General features: G+C 33.9%; 1 long non-coding RNA gene and 1 other non-coding gene across 3 annotated transcripts; one reads left to right on the top strand and one right to left on the bottom strand.

Annotated features, from left to right (window-relative positions):
• Positions 1–7,396: 7,396 nt before the first annotated feature.
• On the bottom strand, positions 7,397–7,470 carry TRNAN-GUU (transfer RNA asparagine (anticodon GUU)). Its single transcript has one exon. It is a non-coding gene; the product is annotated as a tRNA-Asn (tRNA).
• Positions 7,471–8,734: 1,264 nt separating this feature from the next.
• Positions 8,735–9,499, top strand: LOC108450643 (uncharacterized). 2 transcript variants are annotated; one of them, XR_001866258.2, is made up of 2 exons: positions 8,735–9,008; positions 9,198–9,499. It is a non-coding gene; the product is annotated as an uncharacterized LOC108450643 (long non-coding RNA). The 2 variants fall into 2 exon arrangements; XR_008283476.1 differs by having other exon boundaries at positions 9,187–9,499.
• The last annotated feature ends 3,979 nt before the right edge of the window (positions 9,500–13,478 follow it).

Genomic DNA, 13,478 nt, shown 5'->3' with positions numbered 1-13,478 from the left:
TTTGTTAAAGACCTCGCATTCGATTAATACGCCTTCTCTGGGATGCATGTTTATGGAAGAAAGCAGTATTCTTATCTCCCATTTTCAACCAGTTAGTCTGGGCTCGTTGCTCTCAATATTTTTCCTCCTTATCCAGCTCCATATTCAGATGGAGTTTGACCTCGACAATCTCTTCTAAAATCTCCTCTGATCGCTCTTTGCAATTTAGTTCATCTAGCCTCCTATTAAGACGCTTCACATCCCATCATCGGTTATGCCTAAACTTGTTCGCCCAAACTTTCAAACCATTAGCTAGATTATCCATGCGATTTAAGTATGAGCCAGAACTCTCCTCCCATAGCTTTTTAATCACCTCCTCACAGGAATCCTCTAAAGCCCACCAAGATTCAAAACGAAATTGAGCCAATTTTTTTCCCCAAAACAGCATTCTTCGTCTCAATTAATAGCGGGCAATGATCGGAAAAAGAGTGTGGCAAATGTCGCAAAGAGTATGATGGAAACATTTGAATCCACTCGTCTGTAGCCACTCCTCGATCGATTCGTTCCCGAATGTTATATTCCATTACTCGTCCCCTCTCCCAAGTGAACCACGCTCTCGAAAAACCAATATCCTCCAAGCAACATTCTTCCAACGTTCTACGAAAACTCTCCATCCGAGCCTTTTCTCTTAGCAACCCCCCTTGTTTTTCATGGGTAAAAAGAATATCATTGAAGTCTCCACTTGCTAACCAAGGGAGTGAATTATCTCTTCCCAACCTTCGAAGTAAATCCCAAGTTTCTTGTTTATTTCTAACCTCCGGAGCCCCATAGAACCCAGTAAAACGCCAACGGGGAGCATCTTCATCATCTTGAATTTCGACGTCTATATGATTTCTTGAATAACTCTTTAAAGTAACAGAATTTCTCCCATTCCACCCAAGACTTAGACCACCTCGGGAACCGTCAGATGGAACATCGATACCATTGAAAAAACCACAACGCCTTCTAACAACATCCATTCTTGACTTACTTAATTTAGTCTCTATAAAGAAGACTACTTGGAGATGGTACAACTTCAGCATATACTGAAGCCTTCTAACTACTCGCAGACTCCCAATCATGAACATTGCAAAGACAAGATTTCCATTCTTTGTCGATTGGCTTGCCCACTTTGGTACCGCCGATATCTGATTGAAATGAACTGAAGGCCCGTCCACAGCCTCTAATGAATCTTGACTCGTAGAAACATTAGAGCCCAGTATATTAACTCGCTGTCTTTTTTTTTCGTCGTCATGGGAGAAAGGTTCCTCTTCCAATTCACAGTCCATATGTGCCACCCCCAATCCAGACAAACGGTCCAGCCCATTAGAAGTTGTTTTCGTAACAACACCTTTCATTGAAACTCCCAGCAATTGATTTTTTCCACCCGTCAAATCTTCTCCACCATTATCACTCAAATTCTTTCCTTTCTGGGACTCATTTAAAGTAGCTAAAAAATTTAAACCTTCCAGATTAATTCCCAAAACAGAATTAAAATTACCCCCATAATTTCTTCCACAATTAGAGCTTGAGTGTTGGCTCGATTGATGCCCAAATTTTGACTTTCCAAAATTACTATTATCTCCACTCCCCTGCAACCAGACACTGTTTGCAATGGAAGCTTTCCTCCCCTGCGCCCTTAACAACAAATCCCAACCCAACTCCACTTCCTGCAATCCATATTGAAGCCACTTCGGACAAAAACTATCCCCATGCCCAAGACATCCACATAAGAAACAAAATAATGTTAATTTTTCATACTTGAAATTAACATAAGTGGATTTACTTGTCGAGATCATAATTTTTTTTCGTCTTTTCAGGGGCACTCGAACATCAAGCTGAACACGTATGCACATGTAATTCATATTACCAATTGCCAATTGCTTCGTATCATACTCCAGAAATCTTCCAATAAAGTTTCCAAATTGCACTGCCATGGAATCCCTATAGAAGCCTAGGGGTAAATCATAAATCTGAATCCACCAATTAGAGAACACCAAAGGAACAGACATTGGATCTTCATTTTCCCCAATCCTATGTAAAATCAAGAGATGACTATTAAAGATCCTATGTAAAATCAAGAGATGACTATTAAAGGTCCAAGGAGCACCTATAACAACCCTTGAAATATCAACCTCATTAAAAAATCTAAAGAGAAAACGTTTCTCTCCCAGATCTGTGATTTGCACGCCATCCAAAGGATGCCAAATATTTGCCATTGTATTTCTCATTGCTGGAAAGTGAACCACACTGGCGGTAAGAAAACAACCCACCAAACAAAAACTATAAACATCAACTTTTTCCTCAGCATCCTTTAGTATAGAGAATGCCTCCCCCTCTCCATCATCCAAACTCAACTCCGCCATATCCCTCTCCATCGATTAGTCAAAACAGTAAGCAATTTAATAACCTCAGTGACTAGAGCATCAGCAAACACAAGTCGACAAAAGACAGAGAAACAGTAACACAACGAAAGGTGAAAAAAGAAACAAGAAAAGAGCGTGTCATGAACGACATTTGATTTCAAAAAATATTTGTCATTTTTGGTTTCATTTTCTTAAAATATAGAAAATATTGAATGAAACATAGTTGAAAATTTTAAAAATGTTTCTTGAAGAATGAAAAGATTTTAAAATTTAAAAACAATAAAATTTATTTTCACCGTTTTTACTAAAAATCAAATTGACTTTAACATTAAATTAATTAACCTAAAAAATCAAACAGTTATTAAATATCAAATGTCACCCTGGCTCAAATCCCATGAAAATGTATATATTTTTTTATTTCTCATGTTTTATTATAGGAAAATAAATAATAAACATGTTTTCATCGTTGAATTTTTTGTATTCTTTTAAAAATAAAATAAATTTTTTTACAAATTAGAAATAAAAATAAAAATAAAAATATTTTCAAAAATCAAACGTTGTGAATTAAAATATTAAATTTCCAAACAAAACGTCAAATATAATAGTGATAACTATTTAGCATCTCCTAATCGTTTTTGTAGTATATATTGTCTCCTAAAATCTGCTTTCAGCAGATAATAGATTGGGATTCTTTTTATATTCACGGAGTTACTTTTTCTTTTCATTTCATTTAATCAAATGAAACAGGAAGTGAATTGCTCTTTTTTTTTAATGGGTACAATTTATTTACTAACTGGTCACCATAAATATGATCCAAGAGATTAAACATTGAAATTAGCTTGTTTAGTAAGTTCTGAATATAAATCATGGATTACAGAACAATTTGAGAATCAGATGAAAGAGAGATTATTTGAAACATCCAAGTTGGTTTTAATTGATGAAATATCAAGTAGATAGTTTTGCAGCAAATAAATGCATAATTGCTATTGTTTTGAGACGAATAGAAGTATCGTTCATAAAAAAAAAAGTGTTTGCAAAGTAAGGAAAAAAAAAAAAAGATTGGTTTTGGAAGATTACTCAGGTTTCGTGGGTTGCCATGATTGATGCCTAGTCCACTCTCTCTGACAAGGATTAAGTGCATGTCCTTTAGAATGGTAGATAAATTCACTCCCCTTTCCAGATAAGTTTTCCTTGTGCTCAACCCATACCTCTTAGGTTTTAGCATCAAAAGCTGAAAAAACAAATCTCTTAATAGACCTGTCGTTTGTATCTCTGTTGAAGTATTAATATATTTATGATACATTAATAATTCATCTTAGGTAGATTCTGATATGTTCATATATTTGCATCTTGTTTATGTAATTTTCTCATAGCTTATTGTGTTTTAGTTATTTTTCTCCTGACATGTAATCATGTTTGGTCCATTACTATTGGGTCTAGTTCTTAAGCACATAATCCTTTTTATGCGTGTAACATAGAACAGAGAACAGGACTTGCCTCATCTCCTGTGTGATCAGTTATGCACTGAAGCCAACCGTGTTCTGGGGGTACCTGAGATGCATCATATCAATCCTTTTTTGCATATTCAACCCACCTGCTTCTTCCTACAAATGCCTTAAATAGTATGCATCAGCGATAAACATAAAGCGAGATAACAGCCTCTTGTTAAGTACATTCATGGAGGAAGTATTTACAGCTTTCAAAAAGTTGGTTGTTAAAATTAAATACATCATGCATGCATGCAAGAAAAGGAAACATGAAATCTGAAAATTCAGGAACGCTGTGGGAGGGACAATATTTTTTATTGACTGAAGGCATTCAAGTATTCAAAGCTCAAGTGCACATAAAAACATAATCCAGTTCTACCTTTATCAGGAGGAGATCGCCCACCTCCACAGCCACAACTTGGAGAAGCATCACCTTAATCTGCACTAAAAACAATCCAAGTTCTCTCTGGCTCGATATATGTTTATGCTAAATCAAGACCAAGAAAGAGAAAGAGGCTGTCTCTACTTCTAGCAATTATTTCTTGAACACAGTTCTTTTTCACCACTGATATGGAACTGGTGGTGAATTTTCAACATGTACATTATATAAGAAGGAACAGTGAAACTAACCAGATTGAGTATCCCCCAGTTTCTCATAATACTTGTTGCCAAACTTATCAACACCCCCAACTGTTGCCCCTACGTTATGGATTTTAGTTTGCCTGGATGAATCAAGCAAATTGCTTTTGAAGATGCAATAAATAATAATGATGAATATATGCAAACTAACTTCAGAACTCAAGGCTCATTTGAAAGTAAAAAACTACACATAGAAGCCAGAGGTAAGAAGAACTGGTAAGAATAAAATAAAAACAAAATTTATTTTGATCTTCAAAAGAAAAAACTCAAACTATAAAAAGTAGTATAATAGGAATACCAAAATACAGAGCACCTAATCTAAAGGAAAAGATGGCTGTCAAGGCCATATAAGTGTGTGAAAGCCCCTTATAAATGGAATTAGTCAAAAAATAGCAGAAGATGAAAAATGGAACCTCGTTTTCAGCTGGAAACAAATAAAAGCAATTGACGAGCTAAAAGGTTAGCTTCATTCAAGTTTAGCTTGTCCCACTAATTAGAACAATGACATGCCAACATAAGCAGATTGACTATCAAACATTATGGGAACTTGACCTTTATGATCAAGACAAGCACATCTTCTCTTCTTTTCTTTTCTTTTTTTTTTTCTTTCTGAAAAAGAAAAAGATTACAAATATTCATTTGCTAGTGTAAAGGGTAAAGAAAGCAATTGTCATTAAGAACTCACTACCAGGGTAAACCCTTCTTATCTAACAGAAACATATAGCTACATGTCTGTGCAAAGAATAAGAAGAGTTCTAGGTGAAGAATGGTATAGCTTGAGGAGAAGAAACCTAATTAGCCCAATAAAATTGCATAAGCTATTCAAGCCTTGATCACAACTCAAAGCAATGCTTCTTGACCTTGCATTCCACCAGATAAACATGTCATGCGAGACCAGCAAATACAAGAGATTAATTAGATATGAATGTTCTCACAAAAATGGCATGCACATTTCACGAATTCAGACCAAAGGTAGATGAGAAATGATGATGAATAAGGCATCTGGTCCCATTTAAGGGCAACTGAACTGCAATGCAAGATTAAGGATGCTAGTCTGCAGATTTACATGCCAATAGATACTATGGCTAGTATAAACAAATGTATGCAATAGCAACCTAAGATGTCACTTTCAATGAAAGACTACGAAAGTAAGATGTCTCTAAATTCAGCATGTTGCACTCAGAATTGATCTAATATCTTGACATTGTATGGGACTGGAAAAAATATCATTTCATTACATCTCAAATTATATAAAATCGAGAAGGTTTAGTAGCTGACACTGGAAAGTTCTGCAAGCATTTTATCATTCTCACAAGGTTCCAAAATGTCCAAGGGACAATGTCAGACTAAGAGTATGGACCTGATTGCATTTAGTTGTAACTGATGAAATAGTTAATAGCTGGCAGAAACATGGCAAGTCTTCTTTCATGCAAGCACAAAATTTTCAGTGAAAACCACTGAAACTCAAATCCAAGTCAGCAATAGAAACTTCATCACAAGCAAGACAATTACCAAGGGCAAACCATTTCTTCCCATCAAATGTGAAGCAAGTAACATGGAATAGACCCAATGGAGCTCGGATTCAAACCTTAAATTTCTAAACAATTAAGGGTTAAAAGAAATTTATTATACTTGGTTTACCAGTGAATTCAGTATCTAAGAACAAAATATTTTCCCTTCTTTCCTGCAGACACTGAATGCCATTTTAAGTTGTAGCTTTATAATCTTCGGATCAAAAACATTTCAGGGAAACCGGACAATATTGCTAGCTTCATGTTTTTTCTCCACAAATCAAGTGCATTGCCAATCATTTCCAGATCCAATTGAACTTATGGCTGCAATCCACTTACCCTAATTATAAATTTATTAAAACTTCAATTTCAATTACCTTCTAATTCTACCTCCTTCTTCGTCTTCTTCTTCTTATTTTTGGGAGAGAGATTTTCAAGTAAAAGGAGAATCTGACTTACAGAAGGTTTCCATCGAAGATGCATTTCCTAATGGATAAAAAAAAGGAATAATAGTAACTAAAATATGTCAAACTATGAATGGAAGAATAATGTGAAAACCCGGGGGGGGGGGGGTGTAGTTTCCTTAACCGAAGAATTAATGCAAGTTTTAAGAAGTCCAAATGATAAAAAAAGGGAAGAGAGCATATTACGAACGTGAAGCCATCTTCCTTGAGATCCCTTAGGAATGAGCGGAGACCTCTCTCTCGGATCGCCTGCAACGCGCTCTTCACCACCGTCGTTGCCATCCCCACCTCTACCTGCCTCCTATTTTTTCACTTTTTTTATTATTATTATTTGGATTTTGGGCTTTCTTATTTATATTTACCGATATAACTTGCCGAAATAAAATCTATATTATAATATTTACCGAGTTCATAAGCTTGTTACTGGCGAGCGACGAGAACGTAACTTGTCATCCATACCTGCTGGCTACTGCATCTGTTTTCTGTTTACGCCATCTTCTTTTTATAGTTTCCCTCTCGATTGTGAAGAATGGCTACTTAGACATGCAACATTGAATTGAATTTGTCTTGGGTGGGATGCAACTCCTTTTTCGCTTAGCAGATTAAAATCTTCATATGATACAAAATAAAATGTGCTGAGAATTCCCATTTTGGTTAATTTTCTATGAAATCAATGCAATTTCAATTCCATTCAATTTTTGTGCTTGACATGGCCGGCGGAGGTCGACCATCAAACTGTTCGCTTGCAGGTCGTTTACCGTTGCCTTTCTGCTTTGATGGTAAAACCTGGAGGTGGAGGAAATGCCATACCTGCAAAACAAAGGAACTGGGAAAAGTAAGGAGCGTGATGGCCGAAATATAAAAATTAAAAATGAAAGATACGCAAGGTAAAAAAGGTTGTCTAGAAAAAACGCTAGAAGGAGGGCTTGAACCTCCGACCTTGTGGTTAACAGCCACACGCTCTAACCAACTGAGCTATTCCAGCACGCTTGTCCCTTAAGGATAAATAATATTTATAAAGTATATAAAACTTCCTAAAAAGACTTCTCCCTGCCTCCATTTTCGGGATAGCTTTCGTTAAAAAAAACATATAAACTACACCATCACTGTCATGAACCTAAATAAAAATATTGAAAGCAGGGAAAAAAATTGTTATTACTAGTAAAATATTAATTATTTTTATTTCTTTTTATATAATTTATTTTAAATATTACTCGCTTCTTTCAATTGTTCGTAATAAGAAGAAAATTTTCTTATTTTCAAAGTCAACTCAAAATTTTAACCATTTATGGACAAAGATTGAAAGTTGTTAGTTCATGGTATATAGTACCATTCCAAAGAAAAGTATGTACGCTATTTTTCTATATTTTTACTGTCATAAATTAATTGAACAACTAAAATAAAAAATGTTTATAAAACTATTTAAGTTTTAATTTTTTTTAAAAAATTATCACAATTTACTCCATTTGTATTTTATTTTTTGGTATTATTACTCAATTTGTATTTGATTATACTTGTCGTACATATTGCATCTTTAACATTAATGTTTCTTATAATCCCTATCTTTTATTATTTATTGTCGATATGATCGATTTATCTAGTGTAGATTTTTTTAAAATTATAATAAATACAATTGTATGCGTGGTAAGACAATATTTTTATTTTGTTTTATGACTTTTCTAGTAAGAAAAGTATATTTACAATTATACTCAATTTCTCTATTTTATATTAAATTTATTTAAAATGTTTTCGTAAATTCACTTACAATATATACAATAAGTTTAATTTAATTAGATAATGTATTCATTTTTATCGACCACATTAAAAAATCATATTTATTATTCGTAATCTTTAATAAAAATTTACCATCCATATTCATTATGATATATATATATTGGAAGAAAAAGACAACATTAAGTGATTACATTAGATAAAACCATAGTTAATAGTAAATAGACATGCTTCGATCTCTTCCCAATAAATTTATGATCGAGGTTAGTGAGGATCTAAATTAACGTATCAAAGGACTACCTATATCAGCACATTTAGTCATGTGATCAGCAACACCATTAAGAGTTCTCGGGTTATGTCGAATACGAATCTCCCATTTCCGACGCAAAACTTAATGTAAAACAAATTTATATTAATACACGTGGCATGATTATGACGCGTGGCTTATTAATACTCAGTTTGAACTATTAATGCCATCTATGCATATTCCCTTAAAACAAGCAAAGGTAATCGGTCAATTAAAAAGCAAAATTAGGTCAGCCTTAAAATTCTTGTATCCCAAGGAAATTCCATGTATAAAAATACAAAAGCTAATTAGTATTTTGTTGTAACTTGTAATATAGTCTGAATTTGTTTAACAAAAGTTTCTTGGTCTCCACTCTATCCATAGTTCTCAATACCATCGAATCAGAGCAAAAACAAAAAGGGTTGTAACTAACAAAGCAGCATGGTCTATGTTTGGTGCTCTCACTGCCTTAATTTTTGCAGGATGGCTGTCCACCATGGCTTCATGTAAGTAAGCTTTCCATCCAATAAACCATAATATCGATGAATATATCAATTTTTTTATATATGTTTGTTTGTGTATAGTTTTCGTATATTGCTTTTGGGAAAAAAATGCTTAATTCATTTGAAAATTTATTGAGAAAATAATTTTTTTTTACATATGCATTTACTGCATAAATTTGAGTTTAAGTGCAGATCCTGTTCAATATGTGGAAAGGTGTTAGATGAAGTAAGTAAAAAGAAGGTTTCAATGATAAAGAGGAAGAGTACAAGGTTTAAAAGGACCAAAAGGCTGGGTAAGAGAAGACCAGTGTTTTGATTGATTCTTTCTTATTATACCTACAAAGTTAGATCAATTCTCCCCATCCAAATTAGAGAATTTGACCCCGATTTATATATTTATGTATGCATACTCTGATTCTTTTATTCAAATAAATTGTATATGAAGGCGAATGGAAAATAACATTTGATTAGATTTGTCATGTTAATAATTTTAATATCGCCCTATTTTAATTATAAATTAAAAAAAAAAAGTTAAGCTTTTAATTTTCTTTTAACAAGTATTTCTCTTTATCCAAACAAAACAGAGGTAGGCAGTAACATTGCATGAGAGTTTATAGGTTGGGTCCGACCCTACTTATGATTTAATAACTAAAAAATGTGAAAATTAATTTGTAAATAATAATTAAACATACGATTCATATCTAGCTGTAAATTTAGAGATATTCTTTGGCAAATTCAACCCTAGCTGCCATATTTAACCATGCGATTCACTCTCTAATATCCAACAGTTGAATGAGCAACTACTATAAATTTTATGGATAAAGTAATTAAATGCATAAATCCGGTATATCGGAGTCAATTTGTAAATTTGAAACATTTTCAAATGCCAATTTCACTGAATAATTTGCCTAAAAAAGAGAATAGCACATACTAGACATTCACTTACTATTGATTCTCTAAGAATTTGGATTGCTGAAGAAAATGTAAATTAGAGATTAGACGTCTCTTCTCATATTTCATTTATACCCAAACAAATAATAATTTGAGATAGACGATTGACAAAGAAGAGAAAGTCTAACATGAGGGAAAAGAAGCCGTCAGGTTAGCCAAGGTGACTGCCTGGCACCATGAAAAAGATTCATGGTTGATACAGAGATTTTAAACCTCTTTGAAAGATGCAGGCAAGTCATCCTTGGCTACCAAACACGACTCTTTTCATCATGTAACACCTCTCTCCTTCTCAGTTTTTATGCACACCAATGGTGAAGACAATGCTTGGTATTTATAGATTTCTAAAAGGTTGACACTGTTAATTAGCATCTCATTATTGTATCTTGTAGCTGTCAATGCAATGGAATATATTCTGGTCAGTCCTCAATGGAGATTTCTTTTTGAAGGGTTGACAGAAAAAAAGGTTGAAATTGATAGTGCACAGATTGGTAAATCTTCAACTTGATTCACCAAATCACATTCCATTTTAGGCGTGTCGACTTGTAGGTAGCCAACATTTGTGTTCAATTTTTTTTATGTATTTAGAGAATTCTTAGAAGAGCATATCTTAATACTTGTTTAACACTAATATTTCAAAAAAATTAAATAGTAGGATAAAAACATAGATTTCAAGCTGCCGCCTTTCGACGCCATCGGCCATCCTTGACACTTGACTTCAGCTCGAGTCGCCTCTAGCTCGCTTGTTAGGTGAAAAAGTGAGCGAATCAACAACTGGCGGAACCTCAACCCCACCTGCTAATTCCAGGATACTCCCACGTTTCTGAGGTGTGGCAAAATCATCCATTTGAGGCTTAAAGATCTTTACAGCGGCTTCCTGTACTACTCCATCATCCCCGACCTTGCGGCACAGTTTTGCCTTCTGCACAGAGTACTTCGATCGCTGTTCAAACGGTAATCTCAGGTAATAGAGAAAGTTGACAACATCAGCAAAAGTCGCGGAGCTTGGTGCCTTAATGATGTTACTTCTTATGGCTTCGGTCAATAATTCATCCCTGAAACCGCGATCGAACATCGTGAATTTCTTTGCAAGCTTCAGGAATTGACTGATGGGTAAGCCTGCGCCATAAACGGCGTCAATAGTGAACAATGCAGCATCGAAACCATGCTCGACGATCCGAGCTGATGCTTCAGTGATCTGCGCCTGAGCTTGGTCAGGGGAGAAGCCACCTACAAAATACAAAGAAACGTGAAAAAAATAGCTTTAGAGTAAATCCTTTGGGAGTTAAGATTATCTTGACAAGCTTTAATTGCTTTCGAACTCTGTAGTTTAATTTCATTTTCTTGAGTCTATTATGCAACTATTTTATCCCCTGTAAAAAATTGTGTACGAATATACAAAGTGTAAGATCAGCTGCCAACATGAAAGAGAATTAATTACTTGGCTTTCTGCGCAGCTTAGCCTTCTGCTGCTCCAAGTACTGCACTTGCTGTCCCACAGGTGATATCAGGTATTTGAGGAACTTTACAACATCAGCAAAAGTCGCGGAGCCCGGTTTCTCAATGATGTTATTACTGATGGCGTGGTCCAAGAGACCATCCCTGATTTGGCGATCCTCGTGCCTCGTGAATTGCTTCGCCAGCCTCAAGTAGCTTTTTATTGGAAGGAATGCACCAATGACGGTTTCGGTGGTGAACATCGCGGCATCGAAACCTTGCTCGATTATCCGAGCTGATGCTTCAGTAATTACGGCCTGAGCTTCAGCGGGGGAGAGACGACGAGTCATTTGCTGCCATAAACCTCAAAAAAAAAAAAAAAACGAAGTTACTTGAAAAGTAAAAAGAAGGGACACCAAAGGGTTAAAATAAGAGCAAAAGAAAATCGTTTAGTATTCCGTCGATTAAATTACAAACATAAACAAACACCATTTAATTTTCATTAAATTACCCCTTTTGGTGCTTTGGATCAGATTAAACCAAATTGGGCTATCATAAGAAGTCTCTCTATCTTCTCCAGGAGCCTTGAAAAAGAAAAAGCTTTTAACTTAATCTATTGGGAGTTGAGACAATCTTTTCAGGCTTTTTATTATTATTATTAAAGAAGAGAAGATAGTTCAAACTAGAGATGTGTAAGATTGGAAGTTTAGTCCAGCAAAATAAAAAAGAATAGCCGATTGAAGCATGTTTGGGGTCTCCTCGAAAAATGCAGGCCTGCAAAAAGATTTCGTCATAATATCAGCTGCTACATTTGCTTCAGTCTATTCAGCAACTATTTAATTCCCAGTAAGGCTTGCTATATTGAATTGTGCCAAAAACAAAAGTGAATATAACGTGCACTAAAGTAAGGTTATATGTCGTGTTAGAGCATATTTGATTTTTTATTTGAAAAATAATGCTCATGTATTTTTACTCGAGTTTATATGATAGTATATTTAATTTTTTAAAAAAATTTATATGTTTAAAAGCATTTCTGAATAACATAATTAGTTAACTCAGAATTTTTCTTAGGACCTTAGTAGAATTAGGTCTAAGTAAAGGGTAACAATAGGTCACTCCTAGAATTCCTGATTCCCAAAGAAATCATCTGTATATGCAAGTTAATCTTTCCCAAGTTCTTTGGTTATACTTTTCATCTTTTCTCTTTAATTTAATTTTATTATTAGTCTGTATTATATATAAATTTCGAATTTAATTTATGAATTTTTTATATTTTAAAATTTTGATTTTAATTTACGATAGTTATTATATTTATTACCTAAAATAATTTGATTTTTAAAAATTATATAAAAATAATTAATTGATATGATATTACACTTGACAATATATTTGTTCGCATGTGGTAAAATTAATTAACTTTTTTTCTTGCTTTAGTATTCTTTTTATTTGAAAGAGACACTTAACTCCTTTGAGAAAGAAATTTTACATACAAATGATTTAACTGCATACTTTCTGTATACAAATATACTGAAGTGTGAAAGTAGGTGCTAACATAAGAGAGAATACAGTATTTAAAAGAACTGAAAGGACAATAAAAGAATACACATCACTGATTCTTTGTTGGAAGTGAAATTTTCATCTTTTCTGTATCAAAACTTATATTACATGAATTACTAATACGTTAAAATTTATATAAATGTATAATAATACATTGACATAACAAATTATAATAACTATATAAATGTTTAAGAAAATATAAATCTATAAATGGTTGGGTTTACATTTTCATGACTCCCTGATACGATTTATTGAAAACTAAATAACTTTGTTTCAAAAAAAAAAAAAAAGTAAAATTAGAATTTTATTCTTCCAATTTTCAACATAGCATAGCAGCATTCATCTGCAACGAAGCCTTTCCCCTTTGAGTCTCAACCTCCAACCAGCTTTTGGATTCAACATAGCTGAAAACTTTGCTTCCAAAGCAACTTCGTGTATTCACAAAAAAAACAATATATGATCCCTGGGTTTTCCAAATCTCAACAGGGAATACTAAAACATTGTTAGCAAGCAATGGGAATTTAACTCCTA

Source organism: Gossypium arboreum, chromosome 5 (assembly GCF_025698485.1).
Source record: "Gossypium arboreum isolate Shixiya-1 chromosome 5, ASM2569848v2, whole genome shotgun sequence".
NCBI classification, from domain to species: domain Eukaryota; kingdom Viridiplantae; phylum Streptophyta; class Magnoliopsida; order Malvales; family Malvaceae; genus Gossypium; species Gossypium arboreum.
The sequence above is the reverse complement of the archived record's forward strand: the minus strand, read 5'-3'. Positions and strand labels throughout refer to the sequence as shown.